Below are 25269 nucleotides of genomic sequence, written 5' to 3'. Positions count from 1 at the left end.
AATCTGTTATAGTCACAGCAGGGTAATGCTGTGGCTAACTAGCTGGCTTCTTTAGTGCAGGCATTGTCCTGTTTTTGCTCTCCAGGGGTCTCACTCATCAGCTCTGGGTTATTTGCAGTGTTGTTCCCAGCAAAGATGTTCCCCAAACAAATGCGTGCTTGCTATGGTACCACTCATTTATGAGATTTGATGTGATTATGTGAAGTATATACCACCTGATAATGGTATGATAACGTGTTGAAGGTTCTGCAGTGTGTGTGTGTGTATGTATTACCGTATATTATTATATTATATTATATTATATTATATTATATTATATTATATTATAAACCTTAGCCCTATCCAGGGTTGTGCATCTTGCAGGGAATTTATTGATCATAGAATTCAGCATCTTGAATATTTCAGGTCCATTTTGTGGTTCTAAGGGAAATTTTGGGTATGTTTTTGGGGAAAACTTGCAAATTATGAGAAGTGGCAGTGGTCACTGGCCACATGACACTGTTTCTTACCTTTCAATGATTAGCAGAGTTTTGAACAAGGTTATCTGTATGAACAAGTTTATCTGCTTAACTCGAATAATTATGCTCCAGGATTCTGCCATACCTAGCACAGACTTTGGATAACTTAAGCATTGTGCAGGACTGTGATTTTTAAAAGATAATTTGTTTTGTTTATAAATTTTTAAAAATCACTTTTTAATACATTGCAAATCACTCTTACCCCACCCCCAGGCCAGAACTGTACATGATTTTAATCGAAGTTTTACAGTCAGGGTGACAGCGATTTTGTCAAAGCCATCCGCAGCAGGGATTTTAATCTAGGTTTGCTTGAACTTGATCTATATAGATTGTGGTGCAGAGAAACTGTGCTGATGCACCTACTTGAACAAGATAGCCATATGCCAAAAATTGGACATTCTAGCTACTATACAAGCCACACAGCTTAATTCATAATTTTTCTGTAGTTTGGTACACCTTCTTTAGTATCATAACCTCATAGAGTTGCCTTGTTGTTCTCACATCTTCATTGTTCCTAAGTATCAGGTTAACCTTTAAAAATATGCTTTTAGGTGAATGTTAGCCTTTGTTGTCCTTTTTTTTGGGGGGGGGGATTGCATGACCAGGGTTTTTTTTTGGGGGGGGGGGAGAATGGAGTAGGATCCCAGGAATCATACTTCTTCTTTTCTTCTGGTTACTTTTTGTTAAAGTGTAGGCAATAGTCTCCAGCGGAAGCTGCCTAAGGACGGCTTCTGGATTATCAGCATTACTCAGTGCATTACATAATGTCATTTGTGCTCAGATGATTTAGTGAAATGGGTAAAAAGATGGAAAAGGAAGTCAGGTTGACTCTGAAATAACAGTTGAAGGGAACTCTCAAGTTAGTAATTCTGGTGGTGCTCTAAACTCAGATTATGATTATTATGATTTGTTCACATACTTTCTTTTTAAATTTGGCAGTGTGTGAATGTTTTGTTTAGTAACTGTAACACTGGAAAACCTTGTTCTTTTTATTGGGCAATGAAATATTTTCCTTTGGAATCATTGCTAAATATCCATATCACAGTCATCTAATTTACTCTGCACAGGTATCTATCATTGGCTGTTTGCATATTGCTGGCAGTAGAGAATTTTGGTAGGACTGCCCCACTGTATGGTAGTCCATTAGTCCATGCTTGTAAGTTAGAAACCAGGGCTGTTTAGTGTTTTTTAAATGTGTTTACATCAATATACCACCTCTGATTCCAAGTGGACAATAACTTTATTAAGCCAATACCAGTCTTGTATAATCACATCAAAGGACGGTAACATTACTAAGAACTAAATGTTCAAATGTTAGGTTTCAGCAACTGAATTTTTCACAATGAACATGTACAGTTGGATAATGTTGGCCACCCCACCCTCTTCTTTATATTGTTACACATGCAGTTAAGTTGAACACATGGAAGTCAGAAGCCACCTTTCCTCCTTCCACACAGTCAGTGTAGCATGTAATGTTCTATTCTTTATTTTGAGAATGGCTGTATGAATGGTTTATAAGGGATAAGGCAGTCTCTTAACCTGGTCCTAAGCTGTATAGGATATGTACCTATAGCTGTATAGGTTAACACAAGAGGCACTGGCAGCAGTGATTTGTCGTCCAAATGGGTAGCAGGAAGCTTATTTTATCTGGTTATCACACAAGTTATTGCTCTTGTATTTCCCATGGTGCACTGATTCTCCCTTCACCAGAAGAAACAAATGTATCAAATGACCAGAAGTGGGGGCAGTGGGGATAAATATGTATGGTAGTATGCATTTGAGAAGTACTTTGATTTGTCTGTAGCACACTTGCCAAAAAGATTGGGCAGTACTTGTAAAAGCCCCAGTCTCTTGTCAGAAGAAGAGCTCTAACAATTTGACTGAACTTCTTTGGATAATTAAACCTTGAAATGGTTTTATTGGATTACACAAATACACACCTTTCATCTGAAAGGAGTTCTGTCATGTCCTCAGTGAAATAATCCAAGTTCCCCCCATGAGTGCACAGATAGTATTTCACATTCTGAAAACATTTAATTAATTTCTTTGCCAAAGTATGTAAGCTATGAAAACACTCAATCAGTTGTTGTTGTTGTTTGTTTTCCTTGGCTGCAATCACACTGTTGTTTAAGATGAAAGAAGAGATATCATGCATATCTGTAATTAAACAGTCGGTTCAAAGCTACAGGATGAAAAGGATGTTTATCTGTTCTCTGCTAACTACTTACAGATAAAGACACATAATCAACTTAGGATGTATAAACCCAACACAACCATTAACAATGTTTCAAAAGAGCATAGCTGATGTGGCAGCAACAAAAAAGAAAGCAAATTAGTCATAGAATCCTTTCTGTTTTGAAGATCATATTTGGGTTTTTATTTTCATTTATACAAGGCAGGTCTTAGCCTTAGTGCCACTGGTCAGATCCAACCTCACAGCTCCCCTCAGCCTGCCTGTCCACATAACAATTTTTCTCCCCACTTTTTCCAGGAGGTAGGAGATTCACTCATTTTGATTGTTAAACTGTTCCTATGGATCATGTGAACAATGCTCAGAAATTTTGGACTCAGACAATTTCAAATTCACAGTAAAGCCCAGTATGGACAAGCCTGATATTCAGATATTTTATGCTCCCTATACGTCACTGGTTTATTACTAGAATGGTGACAGGTTCCCCCCCCCCCCCCAAATTGACATAATAAAAAACTGGCAAGTGTCCCTTCTTGCAGTAGAACAGTCATTTCTAAATTGAAAATATTTCAACAGTGCAAGAGAAATTAGACAACTGTCATTAAATTGCAATGCTACATGAGCTGAAACTAAGTGAAAATAAACCTGTTTCTCCTTAACCTGGGGCATGTTGAAATTCCCATTGACATCAGTCGATTTGAGATGTTAATAGCATTTGACTCATTTATTATCTTAAATAATGAGCAAAGAAATATATAGCATTTTTATTTTTTATTTTTTTAAAAAACCAACTAAGCTGTTGAGAACTATGTACTTCTCTTAGCCTTTTTTGGTATCATCCGTATTATTATTTTTATAAAAACCCAGTTCATTTTAAAGGACTTTTGTGCTACTTTCCCCGCTACTTATAATAGGCTTTGAACTAAGTATAAAGAGTATTGAAAGGTATGTGCTTTTAAATTGAATCTAAGTTAATCTGTAGCTCCATCTCTGTGGATCAGTGAGTGTCAAAACAGCATGCACTGCCAACTGAAATGAAGAGGCAAACACGGTATGCTATGATTAAAAAGACCACCACTTTACTAAGGAACGTGAAGGATTCTAAGTCAACATGGCCAGTGTGGAGGAGAGCGTGAGGCATCAGTGTGAGCGGCAAGGGGGACCTTTGATCTCATTGTAAAACAAATTGTGATCAGCATGTTGAATCTTTGCCAATGATACAGACGCTCAAAGAGTCATAATAACTGGCAAGAGTCTGAAAGCAACCAGGATTGTGCCTTTCTTACATTATTTGCATTGTGTTACTAGCTTTTTAAAAGAAAGAAAGATGTATTCTCACTAAACCAATGCACCACATAATGAAGGCCAGCCAACTTTTTTTCTGACTTTCAATTCTATCCCAGATTTAGCTTGCAATGTGTATTACGGTTTCTTAGTTCTTCACAACTCGATGTGGTATTGCCATTTATATTGACATATTAAAAAGACCCCTAAAAATTGAAAAACAGAGTTCCAAAGCAATCTACTGAGTTCATGAATGAATAGGGATTTGAACCTACATTGTCTAAATCGTATGCTCTGTCCATGAATACATTTTTTTTATTAAAGATTTTCTTGTTTTACAGAAGTATGTGTAATGTTTCTCATATTTTTTCCATGTAACATTTTTACAACTCCGTTTCATTTGTTGAGACATTAGGGGGAGAAAAAATGAATATATATATTTTTTAGAAAATGGAAGCTCTGTTGGCTTACATTAATTTCCAAGTAATAAAGTTGTTTCGTATATAATATGCTACTTGAAAAAAATGTGTTTCTTCAAATGTTTGGATCCTTCATTTAAAAATAATGGTTTTAAGATACTTGATGATAGTCCTATTTTGCCCTTTTAATGTAAAACATTGAGTTGGATTTCGGCAGCATGCAAAGACTCTCACTTAAATGTTCAGAATAACTTTTTGTTAGACACATCTAATTTGCAATCCCTTGTTTACATTCCATTCAAATAAATAAAAGTCAGTATTGGAGCATTTCTGATACTTTTGTTCTCCCACAACAATTAAAATGCAAAGAAATCATGGGGGGGGGGGGAGGTGGAAGAGTAAGCATTTGCTTATTCCAGTCTACTTTTAATATGTATTGCAGGGCTCCTCAACATGGTGCCCTCCAGATATTGTTGGATTATAAATCCCACCATCCCTGACCTTTGGCTGTCCTTGCTGGGACTGATGAGAGCTGTACTTCAACATCTGGAGGGCATCAGGTGGCTTCCTGATACATTGAGTTGAGAGTATTAAAAATGACTTGTGCAGTGTTAAGATCCTTTTATAAAAAGTCATTGAGAAACTTAGCTATAAATAATTGTACTTTTAGAAGAACTGCTGCTATCAGGGGTGGGAATCAGTTGATTCATCTTCCTTTCTGATAATAGTAATTAGATGCAATAAAATGATACAATTCCAGTATTTCCAAGTTTGGAACACAGCAGTTAGTTTTCCAGATATACGCCTCTGTTGGGGAAAAGCCATCCAAAGTCTTAGAATCGGGTATGGGTAATGGGGAACTGCAAAACAGTTGTTGGAATTAAAAGTTTTTATTAAAAGCTTCCTAAAAACAGCATCATATTCCTTTGGCAGGGCTTCCAACTTATTTTGAAAGATTAGTAACTATGTATTATTCCACTTGAATGATTCAGTTCAGAAGGCATCTGAAGACCACTCTGAACTTTTGCTTCCCTGAATATTCAAGTGATTTTTACAGTCAAAGCATCATTGAACTTTTTAAAAGTACAATATAAATGGCTTTTTCTCTTTTCTGTATTATTCTCATCCCTGAAATGCCCTTTTATTGGTATTATTTTCTCTAGATCCTCCTCGTGATCCATGGCTTGAAAGAAAATGTCTGGGACCATCGCCAGTTGCTCCAATCTCCTGCCTCTTGCACTCTGCTGAACTCTAAATTGGTGCCATGTTCTGTGGTACATCGTTATGGTATGGAATGTGTCATGAGGTGTTCATCACTTGGATTAGTTGCTACACTTCTGCCTCTGTCAAAGAGAAGTGCAGAGGCCTAAGGTGGATACAACAGGATTGAGTGACAGAATACAGCACCCTGGACTTATTCTCAAAGGTAGGATCACTTTAGGCAACTTTAAACAACGGAAATATGTCTGTAAAATGTTATCATTTGAGTCAGTATGAGATAGTGAGACAATGTCTTTCTCATATTCTAAGGCATTTTGCACCCATTTAAAGAGTTAGCATATGAAATACAGAGATGGATTATTGTGAGATACAAGCATTTTTGGAGCCTTGCCTAAGAAAATGATTGAGAATGGTGGCAGGGAAATGTATCAATATATGCATTTTCATATAGTTAAGATTGTCACCGTAACTGTATTTATGCTATCATTTAGGGGCAAATAAGGCAAAAAGAAGCAATGGGAATTTAATTTTTTTAAGCAAATAACATCATTTAATCTTCTGTTTTGAATTAATCCACTTAGCACTTTAAACAGAATTAGAAACAATTATTTAGCATTGTGTTAAATGTGCGTGATGAAGGGTAGCATTGGAAGGATTCTGCACCCAACTGTAATTTCCAGGGCTAGAAATGTAAAGTTTTTCAATAAATGTCAAGCATTTTATTCCCTGCTGTTGAATTGTCTTCAAATTTGTTTCCCTTAGATGCTCATACCACAATTAAATTAATTTAGATTAGCCAGATAACTACCAGGATATTCTGTGACATTCTGTAGGAATGTATGCAAGGAATTCAGGCTCAGGCAGTAAACCAGGTAGACATGTTTTAATAGTTTAGTCAGTATTTGAGTTGCAGGGTGGTAAACATTTTCTTGAACACATTCTCATACATGAAAAATTGATTTGTGAATTTGATGTGGTCTTATCCTTTTAAAAGTGTGTAGTTCAATGCGTGCTAGGATTTCCAGACAAGTATTACTGTTGGGTTTGTATTCCACATGCTTCCTGCAGAGTGCAGCAAAAATCTCAATAGATTCTAAATGACTGTAGATAAATTTCATTAGTAACAGTCTTCTAGAGTAAACATACATCTAGGCTATGATGGACAAAAACCATAATGCTTTAAGATATGTGTTTTCAGTTATGTCTGTGCAGTCGTGAGTCCTTGATTTCACTTGGCACGGACTACTCCACTGATTTCATTGTGTCAAAAAGAATACTGTTCATTGTCATATTTTTGAGTCATTTGCCTTCTATGGCAGACTGATGTGTGTCATAAAATACTACTCTTTTCATACTGGTGTGTGGTTGTTACTATATATTGCTGAGGAAACTTCTAAGTACAGTGTTACCTTGGGTTAAGTACTTAATTCGTTCCGGAGATTCCTTTCTTAACCTGAAACTGTTCTTAACCTGAAGCACCACTTTAGCTAATGGGGCCTCCTGCTGTCGCCGCACCGCCAGAGCACAATTTCTGTTCTCATCCTGAAGCAACGTTCTTAACCTGAAGCACTATTTCTGGGTTAGCGGAGTCTATAACCTGAAGCATATGTAACCTGAAGCATATGTAACCTGAGGTACCACTGTAGTGAAGTTGTTCACATGCTGTTCTTCAGGACACCTACTTGACTCATTCCTTGACCAATAAGTCTCTCCCCACTGCCCTAATGAAACAAGGTAGCTTTAATTCACTGGTCTTTCCTCAACAGCTGGAACTTTTAAGGAGCTGACTATTTATGTCAGATGTCCTTGAACATCAGTCTCAAACTCAGTTTATATGATATATTTAGTGTTCTAATATTTTATAGATAACAATGTGAGGGTGAAGAAGAAGAAGCTGATTTGTTTTGATTCAGACCATGGGTCCTTTTCAGCCCAATTTTGTCTGTTTCAACTGGAAGCAGCTCACTGAGGTTTCAGAGAGACTTTCATAGTCTCACTACCCACGATGCTTTTAATTTGAAAATGCCAGGTGTTGAAGATGGGTCAATTATATGCAAAACATTTGCTGTGTCAGTGAGCTTTGCTCCTCCATAGTATCATTTAGATGGCTGGTTATCTAGTATCATGTTTCACTATGAGGGTTTAGATTAGATGAATTCCCTACCTGGGATGAACCTGAAGGGTGGTTGTAGCCATTACCTTGACAGCTTCATTCAGTATATCATTTGACAGGGCCCTGAAGTCTTCAAATTGCCTTGCCTTGCCTTTCTTTCTTTTTTCCTTTTTAAAAAGCTTATTGTCACAGAGACACACAATATGATGTGTATTACTGCAATGTAGGTATTAATGAGTTTAAAACAAACTAGCTGTTAAACGAATGATCATGCAGTTCTTGGTCATTAATGGAGGTTGTTATTTATGGATTTGGAAACAAATGCTAGCTGACAAATTAAACAGTGGTTATGAACTGAGACTTACTGGGTTAGGAAGTGACCTAGGCTTCCGAGTTTATGCCTTTAATCATTGGATCGATGTTTCTCCTTGTGTAATTATAAATGTAACAGTTCTCTGGCAGGGTCAATACATTCTGAAAAATAAACCTTAAGTGTCATGGCCAATACTTCACATGGCTATAGCCAATACTTAACTGTGCAGAAGATTTTAGCACTGCTTGTTTGTCTGACTACATAATCACTATTTTTTGGTGTGGGTCATTCCGCTATTTCTGAGTTTAGGTCGATCATCAATAATCTGTGGCAGTTTCTTTATTCCTCTCTGAAAGTGTGAATTATTCAATCAGTTATGATTTTGTATTTTACCTATTCAATTCCAGCAGGCAATATTTTCTCTGTAGTCCAGTTGGCAATCCTTTTGGACTTCAAGATGAAATGTTTTGACAGGCAATTCCCTGCTGTTTATCCAATTTGTACACTATAGATTAGTTGCTTTTCCCATTGACTGAAATTGGGTAGAATAAATCATGTGCTTAACTCTACCATTAATCAATGGCTTTAAAAATTGGTTAACATTGGCAGGATTGCACCCCTCAGTTGTAATTGTTTACATAAAATGTAAGATTTTCCCCCTTTGCCTAAGGAGAGTGTGTCACGTGGCAACTATAGAACTGAGATTTTGCTGGATAAAAGCAGTTCTTCTTGCAGGGCCACCCCAAAGCATTTTGGCACCTGAGGCAAATCACAAAATGGCTTTTCCCCATGCCAGGGAAGAAGGAGTGAGTGAAGAACTACATCAGGAACAAGGAGGGTAGTAAAGATCTACAAAGGGATCTGCTGCCCCTGTTGATCTGGTTGCCTGATGTGTTCTCCTCATCTTGCCTCATGGGTGGGCTGGCCATGTCTTCCTGAATATGTGAGTTCATTAATAGGCACCTAGGCATTAGTGTTAAGAATAGGAGAAGGGCTATAGCTTGGTGATGAGGGCATGTTTTACAGACAAAACGTTCAAATTTCAGTCCCTGACATCTCCAGATAAGGCTGGGGGAAACTCTCTGAAACCCCCTGGAAAATTGCTGTCAGTCAATTCAGATAATACTGAGCTAGATGGTGACAGCTTCCTATGTTGCTTCTGTCCAAATGAAATACCAATGTCAAGTTAGCCAAGTCTAGTGCTGGATGACAACATTACTTAATTGAGAGACCTTATTTCTTGCCATCTTTGAGAACTGATCTTCTGGTGCTATTATGATCCTTTTTATTCTACAGCAGTCAGACGCAACCATGAACATATAGTCTGATTTGAAAATGGCAGTATTTAGTTCTGAACATGTGAAATTGCAACCTGATTGGTGCATAGTTAATCCGACAAACTTTTTCTGTAGCTGTAATGTTAGGTAGCAAACAACTTTAAAACTTGTAATCGGACACATATAGCAATGTTTATTACTTTTAGAGGATGTTACTCTGAATATAACTGAAATGCACCAGGCTTTACCCACTTTTTAACACTCTTCTATCCAACAGATGATGTACGAAATGTGCAGGAAAATGTTCTTTGGGGGGGTTTTTGGCTCTAGATAACAAAGATCCCAACTCACAATTTATACATAACCAAAAATAATACTATTCAGCCTTATTTCCAAAATGGAATAGAGTCTTAAAGTAATTCTGGTAATAATGCCCAATTACTTTGTGCTATTCTTTGAATCAGCGTCAAAAATATTTGCCTTGTGCTTGCAACTCATGACTGTTTTGGCAAACTATTGGCAAGCTATGTCTGTCCTATGAAAGTTGCTCCCTTAGAAGGTAGGAGGGAAGGGAGAAGAACAAATAGGAATAAAGCAGTATGCTTTGCTATCTGGTCTGAACAACACTGGATTGCTTTGCCTGGGGGGGGGGGTGTAGTTTATTTTAATGTGTTTGGCCTAAAGTTCCTTGGAGCTGTAGTGGGATGGTGATGGAGGAAAATACTTTCAGAATAATTTTCCATTACCCTAATGGCCAACATATTAAATTGATTGTTACGGAATAGCTTTGGAATGAAAAATGTTGTGTGCTGAAAAGTTAGGGACCTATATCTGTTCATTCCTGCCTGCGGATGTCATTAAGATCTTAAGTGAGCCAAACGGACTGGCAAACATGTCTTCAGTCACAGCAGACTGGCAGCTGTGGGAGAACAAGATTGTGGAGGGTCACAGACATTGTTGTACAGCACATGTTAGTTTTAACCGATTGCACCTCATGACAAATGTATAATTTTTGTAGTGTTTGGCAGTCTTAAACTCTTTGGGATACTTATGAGACGTGCTAATTGCAATGCTCAGAGATCTCTTGCTGGTATCATTTTGTAGCTTTAGGTCATATTGTGTTGTCAGTGAAAGGGTTAGAGAAGCATGAATGAGCACACTGAGATACTTTGCAATTAAAGAAAAGAACTGGTGTGTATGCAGAGTACATGTTTTCCTTACGTAAGCTGCTGCTTTCAGAACACATTCCTTGGATACATGCAGTGCCATGATTTTGCTCATTCTGTACCACAGAATGCATGTTTTTATAATCTGAAAAGGTAATTAAACAATCTTTTACATTGATTCTAAGCATATAAATGAATTTGCACTTCTTACATGAAAATGCAGTGTTCAAGGAACAAGCAAACTCCTAAGCCCTTGTTAGGTAGGTGGAGCTTTGAAGGAAACAGCTCAGAGCATGCTCAGAACAGATGCATGATTCTGATAAAGGCTAAGGTAACCACATGTGGCTGATCTTGAAGCAGTCCTGACTCCAGCCCAATTCGCTACAGTAGCTGTGAAGGAAAGCCCTGATAACAACAGATGGCGATGGAGCCTTCCTAGTAGGGCTGAATTTCAGGCAGTTCGATCAGGCTCATAGCAGGGACCTCTTCGCCATAGCTATACTTTTGGATTAGGATTGGTTGTCTGGTGCAGAGCTGATTAGCCAGAGGGAAAGAAATAGATTGACAGAAATGTTTGCAGGGCTTCTCTCAGTTCAAACAGAAGTATAAGATGTGTATGGGAGATGGAAGAGTACATAGCTTTGAGATTTGGAGAGGAAACTCTTTAAAAAAATTGCTTGACATTCTCATTGTGTGCACTGTGCTCCTGTAAGTCCTAGTGGACCAATCTCCACTGGATATAGATTTTTCAAACCCATAGATGGGGCCAACTGATTAACAATGATTTGTTTATTAATTCCATGAAACACCTGCAGTGAAATATTATACTAAGCTGTTTCTAGATTTTATCCCTTTGCAGTAAACTTCAATAATTAATTATTGCTTTGCAGCTTAAGTCTCAGCTACTTCTGTAAGTTGGCAAAACTCCTTCTACTTGTTTAACATAAATATTCCTTTTGATTGGAAGTTAACATTTTCATAAATGGAATAGTCCCTACTGTGTGATACCAATTATAGAAAAAGAAGCATGTGTGGATGGGGGGTAAAATCTGATGGAAATTTGTACCCAGGTAGTGATTTTCCCTGTTTGCTCCAAATAAATATTTTTCCCTTCCATGTTTTATATTGTACACTGAAGGATGCTGGTAATGTCATTGAATAATATAGCTTCTGTACTTACTATAGAAAAGATTTTGTGCTTGATTAATTATAATGAAATGTAAACCTTTTATAAGTAGCTTAAATAATCATAAAGAATCATCAGCTTTTAAAAGATTGCTGATACTCAGAACCACAACTGTTATATCTTACTATCATTTGCATCTGTTTATATTTTGACACCAAGTAAATCATTGTCTTAGAGTAGTGTCTTCCTCCCTGTCCTTACTGCTACCATTCCAGCCTCCTTTCTCACAAATTTCACATTGTCAAAATACAAATCTGCTTTGCCCTTCAACAAGCTTCCTTTGCCAAGCCGACACCCACTCCAAAGGTCAGCCCTATAAGGACTGAAAGGTAGTAATCTTGTAGGGAGGCACCGGTCCCACACAAGATCTAACAGTTGGGAAAAGTCCAGAGACTGATACAGAATTTCTCAGAGGGTTACACAAATGCCTCAGTGCAATTGCAGAGTGAACATATGGTGTCATACATTGCAGTGACTCTTCTTTGACAGCATCTGAAGCCAGTGAATGAACTCAGTTGGGATTTGGGTTAGAGATGCTTTTGATGATCCTATAAAGATCTTGATTGAGAAATGTGGTATAGTGTAGCTTTCTGTAATGGTACACAAAGCATATCAGGCTGAATTGTTTGATATTAACCTATCATGGTATGAGGACTTATTTGTGATGTAAGAAATCTAAACCAGAAGTTTTGACTGTCACAGAATAAAACAATTTGATTTGGATTATAATACATGCATATCTGGATCTGCTGCCACAGTTCTGTTTGCTCTTAACTTTGGACTTTAGTTGTCATATTTTTTAAAATAAAAAATAAGCCTCCTTTCTACTCTCCTAAAAGGTTTTTTTTAAAGAAAATGAAGCAATAATGTTTATAATGCACAACTAACTTTGGGGGAAAACACTATATCTAGGTTCTAGCTACTTACTCCAAAAATTAGCCAAGTTAATGGGCTTGCTCATCTACATGTTCCAAAGATTGCAATCTTTTCTTATACCTTGGTCACTGATCTAAAATTATTGGTAAGATTCCATTTGTCTTTTCCTCACTTACAGAGTCACTGTCTAGAGTACCTAATATTCCAAGGATTCTTGATGATTCTTGTGACACGTTCCTTTTGTATGATTTCAAGTCCATTCCCACTGCTAATTGCACTGTTTAGTAGAATAAAATACATGTTAAATGTTATGTGATGTTACTCTCATTGAAGATGTGCATACCCTGGCTAAAATGCCATCATATAGTCGGGGAAAGAATGCTGTCATAATTGCAGTTATATTTATCCTGACACATAGCATAGAGCAGTCAGAGACACTGCTATTCTCAGTGCTTGATTTTCCACTTGCTGTTTTGACAGCGAGCCTAGTCATGGTTTCCTATGTTTGTGAGTCTTTGTTCTTATTTATTTTTTAGTACTGTATAGTAATCACAAACTTCCTTGTAAAGTTTTGTCAGGCGTTCCTCTTGTGGTGTTATTTTTAAAGAAACCCTAATTAATGAAAAGTGTACATAGTGTGTAGAAAATAGACTCTCTACAATATCTATCAACTCTCCCCGCATTTGCCCCTGTATCTATATTGTCATTTTTATCCTTCTGTTAGTTTTGCAACCATTTTGTCATTGATAAATGCAGGGGAAAGTCCAAATGGCCAAATCCTCTCTAAGAAAATGTGTTTACAAGATCTCCAGCAGAACACTTGATTTTTGTGACTTGTTCACCAGAAGACAAATTGTTCAGGATATATCTATGGCCAATATTTCTTAGAAATGTGAGAGTTATTTTGGAGTTTTGTTTGTTGGAAATGCAACAACATGTATTGAACATTTTATAATGAATCTTTACTTACATCAGCTTTCCCCATTTCTCCCTCATTTTGCTTTGTCCTATTTGTATCCAATTGTCCAAATACATGATCATCTAAAGCTGTCCCAGTAGAATGTTATTACTTAGAATATCCCTAGTTTCTTACTGGGGAAAACTCCCCTTGAATCCCAAACTATCCCCTCAATTAGACATTAAATGGTGAAAGTACAAAATTGTGCATGTTAAATTGTGGGTTGACATAGCAGACGACACAGCGATTTCTCCAAGTAGCTCTTTATTTTGTAAGCTGGAATAGAACTGACTGCAAACAGCTCAGCCGGCCTGCTTTTATAGGCAGCCGGCTGTCAACATTGTAGCAACAACAGCCCAGCGTTTCCCGCCTAAAATAACTGACGTGGACCTGAGTGAAAACTATCTACAGACCTGAGTGAAAACTATATACAGTATCCCCCTGCTGGCCCAGGGTGAAACTTCACTACATAACACCCCTCCCCACCGAGATAAGGCATTAGTTACAATCGTAATGGTTTCCTTATATACAGCACTACGCGTAATGGTTCAATTAGGCACAAAAGCATATCAGTTACATTTCCCATACTTAGACCAACAGTGATACATGTCCAACAACATAGTCCTTTAAATAAGTTGGGCGCTTGGAAACTCTGCCAGACCGCCGGGGACTGGTAGCCAAGTCCAGAGGGCCACACAGTTCTTGCTGAGGCTGTGGTGCGACCCTAGGTGGCATTGGAACCAACTCCCCTGGATCCGCTGCTGTGGGTGGAGCCTCCGCAAGTGGAGTGGTCTGAGTCTGTGGTAAGTCTGGCAGACCCTCTGAAGCGGCTTGGTTCGGCTCCACGCTGGCAGTTTGCGAGGGAGGTGTAGGTGGGGCCTCGCCATCTGTACGTGTCTCTTCTTGAGCCGCAAGCGCGGTTGGGGGCACCACAGTAGTGTCCAAGTCCCCAACCCTGCGCCTAAGCTGGTCTATGTGCCGTCGCCACAAGCGTCCGTCTTTGAGTGCCACCTGGTACGAGCGAGGTCCAGTGACTCCCACTACTGTGGCTGGCACCCAAGGAATGTCCCCCACATAGTTCCGGGCAAAGACCTGGTTTCCTGGGACAAATGACCGTGGCGCGTTGGCACAGCCTGGGGGTTCAGCCACGGCAAAGTCCGGGTGCAGCCGGTCGAGCGGTGACCTGAGGCGGCGGCCCATAAGCAGTTCAGCAGGACTCCGCCCTGTGGCCGCATGAGGGGTGATATGTTGCACGAACAAGTATTCGGCGACCCGCTCATGCCAGTCTCCCCGGTCCAGGTGCGCCAGTGCCTCTTTTGCCGAGCGCACCATTCTTTCCACTTGCCCGTTGCTGGATGGATGAAAGGGTGCCGTTAGGGCATGGCGGATGCCCAGTCCCAAAAGATACCGCTCAAACGTGCCTGACGTGAACTGCGGTCCGTTGTCAGAGACAAGGACATCAGGACACCCATGCGTTGCAAACAGGCCTCGCAGCACCCGGATGACAGCTTCGGTAGTGGTGGAGGGCATCAGGGCGACCTCCAGCCATTTGGAATAGGCGTCCACCACTACCATAAAGGTCCGGCCGTGAAAGGGGCCAGCCAGATCGATGTGCACCCTCGACCAGGGTGTCTTTGGTGTCTCCCAGGTGTGTCCCTTAGCTGCCGGTGGTGCAGGCCTTGACTCTTGGCACGCTTGACAGGCGGACACCCAGGCAGTGATGGCATCGTCCATATTAGGCCACCAGACGTAACACTGAGCCAACGCCTTCATTTTGACAATTCCTGGGTGGCCAACGTGCAGAGCCTCCAGGATGCGCTGACGGAGTCCCTGGGGAATCACGACGCGGTCTCCCCACAGCAGACAGCCGCGATGAGCTGAGAGTTCATGTTGTCTGGTTGCGAAGGGCTGGAACTCCGATGCAAAAGGCCCTTGTGGCCACCCCCTCCACACCCAGTTGAGCACCCGGCTGATGGTGCGATCCTGGGCAGACGCGGAGACCACAGTGGCAGCCGATACAGGCGCTGCCGGAAGATCCTCAATCAGAAGGAGCGATGAAGCTGGAGCCAGGTCTTCCACAAATGCTGGAAGAGGGCAACGGCTGAGGGCGTCGGCATGGCCCATCAATTTCCCGGGGCGATGGATGAGCCGGTAGTGGTAGGCAGCCAGGAAAACAGTCCATCGCAGCATGCGTGGCGAGAGGACCGGTGGAGTTGGACGATCACCGGCGAGGAGGCCCAGGAGTGGCTTGTGGTCAGTGATGAGGTCAAAAGTCCTGCCATAGAGGTATTCATGGAACCTCTTCACTCCAGCCACAAGTGCCAGTGCCTCCTTGTCGAGCTGGCTGTAATTCCGTTCCGTCGGAGATAGCGTCCTGGAAAAGTAGGCGAGCGGTGCTTCTCTTCCGTCTGGAAAACGGTGACTAAGGACAGCACCGATGACAAAAGGTGAGGCGTCGCAGGCAAGGACCAGCGGCCTGGATTCACTGTACTGTACCAGCACACTGTCTGATGAAAGGAGAGCCTTGACCGCGTTGAAGGCCGCCGTCTCCCGATGACCCCAGGCCCAAGGCGTCTTAGTGCTAAGGAGTCGGTGAAGAGGCTCAGCCACTGTGGCTTTGTGGGGCAGGCACATGTTATAAAAGTTCAGCAGCCCCAGGAACGCCTGCAACTCCGTCTTGTTCTTTGGGGTGGGGGCCTGCTGGATAGCGCGGATCTTGGATGTGGTCAGGTGAAGGCCGGAGGCATCGATAAGATAGCCCAGGAACTCTGCCTGTGGAACGGTGATCTGGCACTTTTCCCTCTTTACCTTGAGCCCAGCCTCTTGGAACCTGGTCAGCACGGCACGGAGGCGCTCGAACAGCTGCTGGTGTGAGTCTGCAGACACCAAGACGTCATCAAAATATGGTACCACGCCCGGAAGCCCTTGCAGGAGACGCTCCATAAGGCTTTGGAAGATGCCAGGAGCCACACTCACCCCGAACTGCAACCGGCGGCAACGGAATGCCCCCCGGTGGGTGACGATCGTCTGGGCTTCAGCAGTGGCATCATCGACGGGCAGTTGTTGATAGGCTTGGGCAAGGTCCAGCTTAGCGAAGACCTTACCCTCACCCAGGGAATGCAGCAGGTGTTGGACAACAGGAACAGGATAAGCGTGCTGCTGAAGTGCCTTGTTGATCGTGCACTTGTAGTCAGCGCAGATTCTCACTGACCCATCTGGCTTGACAGGCGTGACGATGGGGGTTTCCCACTTGGCGTGGTCAACCGGCTCCAAAACTCCTTGGGCGATCAGTTTGTCCAGTTGTTCGTCCACCTTAGCCTTGAGAGCAAAGGGAACCCGGCGTGGCTTTAGCTTGATGGGGGCGACTTGTGGATCAAGGCTAAAGGAGATGGGCGTACCTGTATATTGCCCCAAGGTGCCGTCGAAAACCTCGGCAAAGTCTTTGACCAGACCCTCAGTCTCTGCGTTAGAGATGCAGTTGATGCCGGTGACTTCCAGGCCAAGGGCATCAAACCAGTCTAGCCCTAGGAGGCTTCGACCACCACCAACCGGAGCAGGCCCGAAAAATCCTTGAAGGCAATCCGGAACCGGCCAACGCCTACCACGGGAATGTCGTTTCCCTGGTAGTCTCTCAGGTGTACGCGGTGAGAGTCGAGTTGCCTTTTGGACACTCTGGGTACCAGTCTTTTGATGGTGCTCCATGACACGATGGACAGGGCAGACCCGGTGTCGATCTCCATGTCACATGGAGCTCCTTCAATGAGCACCGTGACGTTCAGCTTGCGTCGCGTAGGCGAGTCGGTTTGGCCAATCGTGGTTCCAGACGGGCAGCGGCAGTTGGTGAGAGCGAAACAACTTTCCTTGGCAGACTGGAGTGAAGACTTGGACTTGCGAGTCGATGAAGGGGGGGTGTCAGACGGAGCCGATCGGCAGACCTTAGCGATGTGGCCCCTTCTGGAACACTTCCTACAGATGGCATCTCTGAATCGACACTTGGCACGGGAATGGTTGCCTCCGCAGCCGGCACATTCCGGTTGGCCCTTGGACTTCTGTTGGAACTTCCTGCGCTCCCGCTTTGTCTGGTGCACGTCATCGTCTTCACTGGAGGATGCCTCACCACTGCTGGCCTCTTCATGATGCACCGGAACTGGCTCCCTAGCAAGATGCGGGCTGCTGGACTTGCGGATCTCCTGGGCGGAGCGTTCAGCAGCTTCTGAGGCCACAGCCTCCTCAATGGCTTTCTGTAGCGTGAGGTCTGGCTTGGCGAGGAGACACCGTTGCAGATGGATGTCCCGGACCCCGCAGACGATTCGATCCATCAGGGCATCGTCTAAGTCTCGGAACTCACAGTGCATTGCAGCCTGTCGCAGGGCGGTGGTGTAGTTGTTGATTGACTCCCCCTCTGCCTGGTTCCGGTGGTAGAACGCATGGCGGGCAGCAATCTTGGACGGCTTTGGTGCATAGTGGTTGCGGAGCTTCTCTTGGATTGTGTCCCATGGTGTTGCCTGGACTGCTTCAAGCGCAACCAATGCTCGGGCCGTCCCAAACACCTCAGGCCCACAGAGGCTAAGGAATAGGCCCCGCTTCCGATCCTTTGATACTGCTGTCAGCTCGTTGGCTTGGAGGTAGCAGTCGAACCGAGCGAGGTAGGAGTCCCATGATTCAGAGGCTGGCGCAAACGGCGGTAGAGGCACAAGTGAAGCCATGATTCCGATGCCGGCGTGAAGGGCGATGGATGGAACACAGTGCTCTTAGCCAGAACAGTCAGCTCTGAATTGGTTCTGTCCAGTGATTTCGCTCAGTGATTTCGCTCTGTGATTCAGCTCAGTGATTCAGCTCAGTTCAGAGGCTGGCCGCATCTGGCTGTGCTCTGATGTCCATCGATCCCATCCTCGTCGCCAGTGTTAAGTTGTGGGTTGACATAGCAGACGACACAGCGATTTCTCCAAGTAGCTCTTTATTTTGTAAGCTGGAATAGAACTGACTGCAAACAGCTCAGCCGGCCTGCTTTTATAGGCAGCCGGCTGTCAACATTGTAGCAACAAAAGCCCAGCGTTTCCCGCCTAAAATAACTGACGTGGACCTGAGTGAAAACTATCTACAGACCTGAGTGAAAACTATATACAGTATCCCCCTGCTGGCCCAGGGTGAAACTTCACTACATAACAGTGCATATCACTTCTTAAATATTTGTAGCATGTATATTATGACAAACATGTTATTAGTCACATGCATCTTCCTGGTTGTGTTCTAGGAGCCCAGGAACTAACATTATTGCTTTCAGGCTTGGCTATCACAGCATCAGCACTTCAGAAACACACTAGATATAGTGAGTTCCATAAAAACTTTGGCTGCAATTCTGAACTAACTGGGAGCTTAGAATCATAGAATCATAGAGTTGGAAGAGACCACAAGGGCCATCGAGTCCAACCCCCTGCCAAGCAGGAAACATTGAGCTTGTCCCATTGAACTCAATATGATTTACTTTTGAATAGAAATGTATAGGGATTGCAGATTTAGTTCTATTATACCTTTGCGCAGAACACGATAAGGGCACTCCAGGTCATACTAGAAAAGTTCAGAGAGTCTATTAAGCTATAAGCCTCTTACAGGTCATATAGGAATATTGAAAATATGACTGTAGATAGCAAAAAGGGCAGTTGATCACAGATTGTTTTCAGTGAGCAAGCTGGGCCAGCCCAAGACATTTTGTTGCCTGAGGTGCAGGATACAATGGTGCCCTGCCTCACAACTGCATGCAGAATGATGGAATGGCAAATTGATTTATCTTTAGTACTGACATTGGGACAACATCCTCCACCATACCTGGGAGCAGCAAGCTAGCTAGCCCAAGAGTTATAGAACAGGCTAGTGCAGAAGACTCAGAGGAAATGGTGAAGGCATTGTGCCAGCTACCACCTGAGGCAATTGTTTCACATTGCCTAATGATAGGGCCAGCCCTGCAACAACATGGTAGAAATTTTTAAAACAGGCATACTACCCAAATGAAAGTATGTATAAACAACGGAAGGTGAAGTTTCCTGGGCATACCTTTTGTACCACAGGTATGTAATTTGCTCTCACCCCCTTCCAAGAGGTGGGCAGGGTTTGCTACACCGCATGGGTTTACCTGGCCAGGTGTCTGGCCACCTTGCTGCAGGACAATGGGCTGCAGGCTGGGAGTGGGGTGAGGGCCAGGGAAAAGGCTGGTGCTCTCCATCCCAAACTCACTTGGTTTTCCTTCCAGATTCACCCATCAACCCCCCCCCCAAATATAGCATGGTCTTCTTTTGCAGGCTAACCTCTTGCTTTCTAGGTCAGCGGGCGCTGCTGTGGTCGTAAGATGGTTGCTGTATTCAGAACTGGGAAGGAATTTCCCTGCATTGGCAAGTTTTGCTTTCCCCATAGCAATTTGTCACAACTTTGGTCAGTATCCTATAGTCTATCTTCGAGATGGGGGGTGACATCTTCATGCACCCTACACGGCAGTGTTTGCAGGGCCTGTTAAAAGGTGGATTTGTGGGTCACTGGCCCTAGAGTGGCAGCATATAGGTCAAACTCCCGGCTTTTGGTGAAGTGGGAGGGCACACTTTGTAAGTTCACACTTTACAGTCCCCTCCCATTGCGCCTGACTCCCCTGCACATCCTCAGTCCCTGTTGGGTTGAGAGGAATACCTTCTAAGGCCTAAGCCATGGTTCCTACACCTGAAATTCAATAAAGTTGTGGCCTAATTTAAACCCATACAATGTTGTCCTGTCTCATTTCCTGGGGGGGGGGGGGCTCCAGGTACAGGGTTTAGTACGTGGGTTCGAAATAATTATTGATTATCTATTTAGACTACTATAGATGTTCAGTTAATATGCTTATGTGTGTTCTGCCTTTATATTATGCTTTTTGGAATTGATTTGATTTTAAAAGCAAAAACTTCAAGAATTAAATATTAAATGTAAACACAAAAAAGTAGTGTGCATCTGCTTACGTTAGGGATTATTGTTTGGTTATTGTTTCCAATGGAGGGAAAATCTTTTTATACATTCATGCACGTGAACCATGCAAAATGGCTTTTTACATGAATAAAGAAATAAAGGTGTATGTTTTCTCATAGTCTAAATGGGTGTCCATGAAATGTGGCTAATTAATACATATTCAGTTATGAAATATACAGTGGTACCTCGGGTTACATATGCTTCAGGTTACATACGCTTCAGGTTACAGACTCCGCTAACCCAGAAATAGTGCTTCAGGTTAAGAACTTTGCTTCAGGACGAGAACAGAAATCGTGCAGTGGCAGCACAGCGGCAGCAGGAGGCCCCATTAGCTAAAGTGGTGCTTCAGGTTAAGAACAGTTTCAGGTCAAGTATGGACCTCCGGAACGAATTACGTACTTAACCCGAGGTACCACTGTATTTATTAGTTGTGCTGAAAACTTATACTGGGTTTTTTAAAATGAAAATGTTATATTTATTCAGTATCATATATACTCAGTATTTTCTGTTAGTAACACTCAATGATACATTAGTGTAGAAGTGAACAAAGTTGGCTTTTCTTCAAAGATGCATTAGAAGGGACTCTTATGAGCAAGAACCTTTTGTAGCTCAACAGTATGTAATCAAACCCAAATTCTTGTTCTTAAACTAAAAAGGAAAGCTTTCTATTTAGCTTGGTAGTTTGAGAGCTAGTAGAAAAAGTAGCTGACAGAATTCGCATAGCAGCTGATCTGTATTGAAGGAAGCAGTGATTGTTATATTGGCAGAAATGTCAGATCTAGTTGCTTGGAGTACTTTGGCTTTCTGAATATCTGCTCCTGCATTCTGTAGGGAGGGAAGCCAGTTTAGTAGGCTGGCAGAGGAGCTCTATGTCCCCCATTAATCTTGTGTTTTCTGTGCTTACTTTTCCACAATAAGCCTTTTCCTCTTCCTCTTCTTGCATTGTGTGTTCCCTAAGCAATCATTTCCTGAATCTGATGTGCACAGAGAACAGGGCACGACCAAATCACGTATGAAAGGAAACATTTAGTTTGGGAGAAGTGAAAATGCTTTTCCTATTAATAATAACTGTAACTTTCAATGTGATAAGATTTGGATTGCAAATGACGATGGTTCCCAAAATAGCATTAATAAGGGCAACTTAATAAGCGCAATTGGGGCTGTGGGTAAAACCTCAGTGCCTAGGACATGCTGATCGCAAGGTCAGCGGTTCGAATCCCCGTGGCGCAGTGAGCTCCCGTCGTTCAGTCCCAGCTCCTGCCCACCTAGCAGTTCGAAAGCACCCCTAAGTGCAAGTAGATAAATAGGTACCGCTTTACAGCGGGAAAGTAATGGCGTTTCCGTGTGCGGCGCTGGTGCTGGCTCGCCAGAGCAGCTTTGTCACGCTGGCCACGTGACCCGGAAGTGTCTTCGGACGGCGCCGGCTCCCGGCCTCTTAAGCGAGATGAGCGCGCAACCCTAGAGTCAGACATGACTGGCCCGTACAGGCAGGGGTACCTTTAAAAAAATAAGCGCAATAAGTGATAGAATGCATTTTGTTGTAACGAGGGGAGCAAGGATGGAACAAGCTGTTTCAAGCTTTCATACCTGTGTTTTATTGCATGTGTGAACATTTCTACCACACTGAATGATTTTGAACAATATAGTAATTCTACAGTGTGTCATATTAATATTTCTTGGCATGATTTTGCCTCCCCATATGAAAAGTGCTCTGGCAGTAATTTATAACTACACAGTGTGTGTGGTTTCCTCGGCATTGTGTGTCTCCATTCCCCACACCCCACATTTCCAGCACCACAGAAATGTGAAGAAGAAAGGTGGGACATGACATTTCAGGGAAACACACACGGACAGGAGGGGGCCAGATGGGTTGAGATGCCCTAGCTATGTTTAAGATGGAACATTATAGTCCATATCAAAAGATTCATTGACGGATATCTACCCAAACTCTCCTAGAAACCCTCCAAGTAAGAACATTTTCCACCTTCCTTTGGCAACCTACTGCACTGCTGAGAAGGACTTGGAGTTGAAATATTATATATAATGCTAAACCCAAATATCCCATTCTGTCTCTTTAAAAAATCCCATAAATGCCAGACAATATAATATAGTTTTCATATGATTCTAAGAGGTCTTATCTTTTCTCGCAATATAGCTAGTCGATAAAGCATTCAAGTGGATTATTTGCTTTCAGCAGTAAGAAAAAAGTAAAAAGTATTGAATGTCAAATGTTTTTTTCTAGAAAAACAGGCACTTTACTTTTCTAAGAAATGGAAACAATACAGTCTCAGATTATCCAGAACAATGAGTGGACAAAGAAACAAAATTAAGAGACAGCTGCTTTTCCTGTGAGCTCACAATATTTAGGCATGTAACAGACACTTTTAATTGTATATATTATTACTTTAATTTTTTTTGCAGTCTTACAAGTGAGAAATTAACAGTTTAATCCTATGAATGCTTACTTGGAAGTAAGTATCATGGACAATGGAACTTCCACCCTAGTAAAGGTGTTTAATGTGAATGTGTTAGTCAACCATCTGTCTCATTATCAGATTGATTCATAGAGTTGGACAGGGCTCAGATGTCATCTAATCCAACCCCCTGCCAATGCAGGGAATCCAATATTACCTATCCCTGATGAATATACATCCAGCTTCTGTTTAAAGACCTCTGATGAATGAGAGCCCACCACCTCCCAATGTAGTCTGCTCCACTGTCTAATAGTGGAAGTTCTTTCTAATGTTTAATCCAAATTCTTTTTCTTGTGACTTGGTGAGTCAGCTAGCCAACCAGCTAAAGTTAGTAACAAGCAAGCATAACTGCTGCCCAGGTCAGGGGTTCCCAAACCGTAGTAGATGAACCACCAGTGGTCTATAAAATTCATTCAGGTGGTCTGTGGCATGTCTGTAAAAGTACAATAGAAAAATTGTACAGTTTCTAGCATAGTACATTACAATTGCTACAGGCGAAGCAGGCAGAAAAATCTAAGGCCTTTATTGGTTTTCAGGTGGTCCATGGGAACAGGAGGATAGGCATGGTTTAGGCTTAGAGAATGGCCAACCCCACTCCTGCTGTGACCTAGCCAAGATGACAATTGATTATGGCAAATTCTTGGGTGAGCTGTTGTGAAGACAAGAGGGTTTTGGCAGAGCAGATAGAGAAGGCCATGTATGCCACCCTGAGCTCTTTGGAGGAAAGGTGGGATGAAAATGTAGTAGTAGTAGTAGTAGTAGTAGTAGTAGTAATATATATAATGTTATAAAGAAATTAAATAAGATTTACAAGAAAACTAGGTGTGTGCTTTTGTCAAAGGTTTGCTGCTGTCTGATGGCTTTAGGCCCACTCATACTCAGAAATTAACCATTGAAAAAATGGCCATCAGTTTCCAAAGAGATTATATATTCTACTCACATAGCCTTTTTTCATGTTCAGGCAACCCCATTTATCAAAAGCTCTTGAAAATTGCAAGTGAAGATCACATGCTATAATAGCTGCAATGCTTAATTCGTCTTCTCATTTAGACAATACATGCATACTAAACGAGGGAACTAATGAAGGATAAAGATGGCACAGTTAGTCTGACTTGGAAAACAAAACTGTAGACCTTTTATATCAGCTATTCTTCAATAGACTCTCTACTTAGTTTTCAGGAATGAAAGGTATTTCTGATTAGTTTTTATTCTGCTTATTTATTCTCTCTTTCTAGTTCATAATAAATTCTAGCATGGTGCGTTCCTTAAAAGTATCTAGCTTATCTTTTGTTTAACATGTTTGCTTTTCCACATAAGCATTTGAATTGTTTTATTTCCCCCAATCAAATCATTGTTATCATTGTTATTTATTTATATACCTCTTGCTTGCCCAAATGAATTCTAAGCTGTGTCCAAGTGTAAAAACAATTATAAAAATTATAGACACATATAATTAAAATGCAAAATTGAACAATTCCAACAAAATGTTAAAATCTGCAATTAAAATGTACAATAAACAAGTTGATTAGAGCAGCATAACAATTGAAACAGTCAAAATAGCAATTAAAACAATTAAGGCAGGCGTTTCAAGTCAGGAGATTAGAGTAATGGTTGTCTAAACAGGCATGTCTTCAAGAGACAGTGGAATGGGGCCTCACGTATTTCACCAGGGAGAGCATTCTGTATCATTGTACTACAAACCAATAATCAGCAGGCCATAGCAAAGCTAACTCGATTGCAGGGCAGGGGGAGATGATATTTCAGGTAACCTGGTCCAGAGTTGCTTAGGACATCATATCTTAAAACTTGTTCAGGGGCTCATAGGCAGCTGGTGCAATATGTGCCTTGTAAGGAGCAACACTCACAAATTACATGAAAGGTCTCTTAAATGTGTCTTTTGCGTTAAGAATGCTTTGATTGCATGACTGTATTGAGAATAGATTAAAATTATAATGAAAATATTATCCCTTTCTGGAAGCAACATGTTTGATACGGCCAGTGTTTTTGATCACTGGATAAGAGTCCAAAACCACTTGGACATGATGTACTTTAATAGACACACAATCTTTTAATTCCATCTTCAGATCTGCAATTAAAGGTGATGCCAGTGGCTATTAACGTAGTCTTTTTTGTTCAGTTACTCTTTCACCACATTGTAAACACCAGCGAGTGCCATATAAGGTATGAAACATATAAAAACATTCATGAACTGGTTCGTGGCACAAATAACTTAGGGTTATATGTATACCACAATATAAAATGAAACTGCTATCAGATATTGGACTT

General features: G+C 41.8%; 1 protein-coding gene across 2 annotated transcripts in view; it reads left to right on the top strand.

The window, feature by feature from the left end:
* CHRM3 (cholinergic receptor muscarinic 3) overlaps window positions 1–25269 on the top strand; it is a 241749-nt gene that overhangs the window by 150115 nt on the left and 66365 nt on the right. For both annotated transcript variants that reach the window (XM_079969516.1, XM_079969517.1), the window contains one exon: window positions 5576–5838. The gene's annotated coding sequence lies outside the window, so the exon portion shown is untranslated. The remainder of the gene's footprint in view (window positions 1–5575; window positions 5839–25269) is intronic.

The sequence above is a fragment of the Podarcis cretensis genome (assembly GCF_951804945.1).
Source record: "Podarcis cretensis genome assembly, chromosome: 3".
Classification (NCBI taxonomy): Eukaryota; Metazoa; Chordata; class Lepidosauria; order Squamata; family Lacertidae; genus Podarcis; species Podarcis cretensis.
The sequence above is the reverse complement of the archived record's forward strand: the minus strand, read 5'-3'. Positions and strand labels throughout refer to the sequence as shown.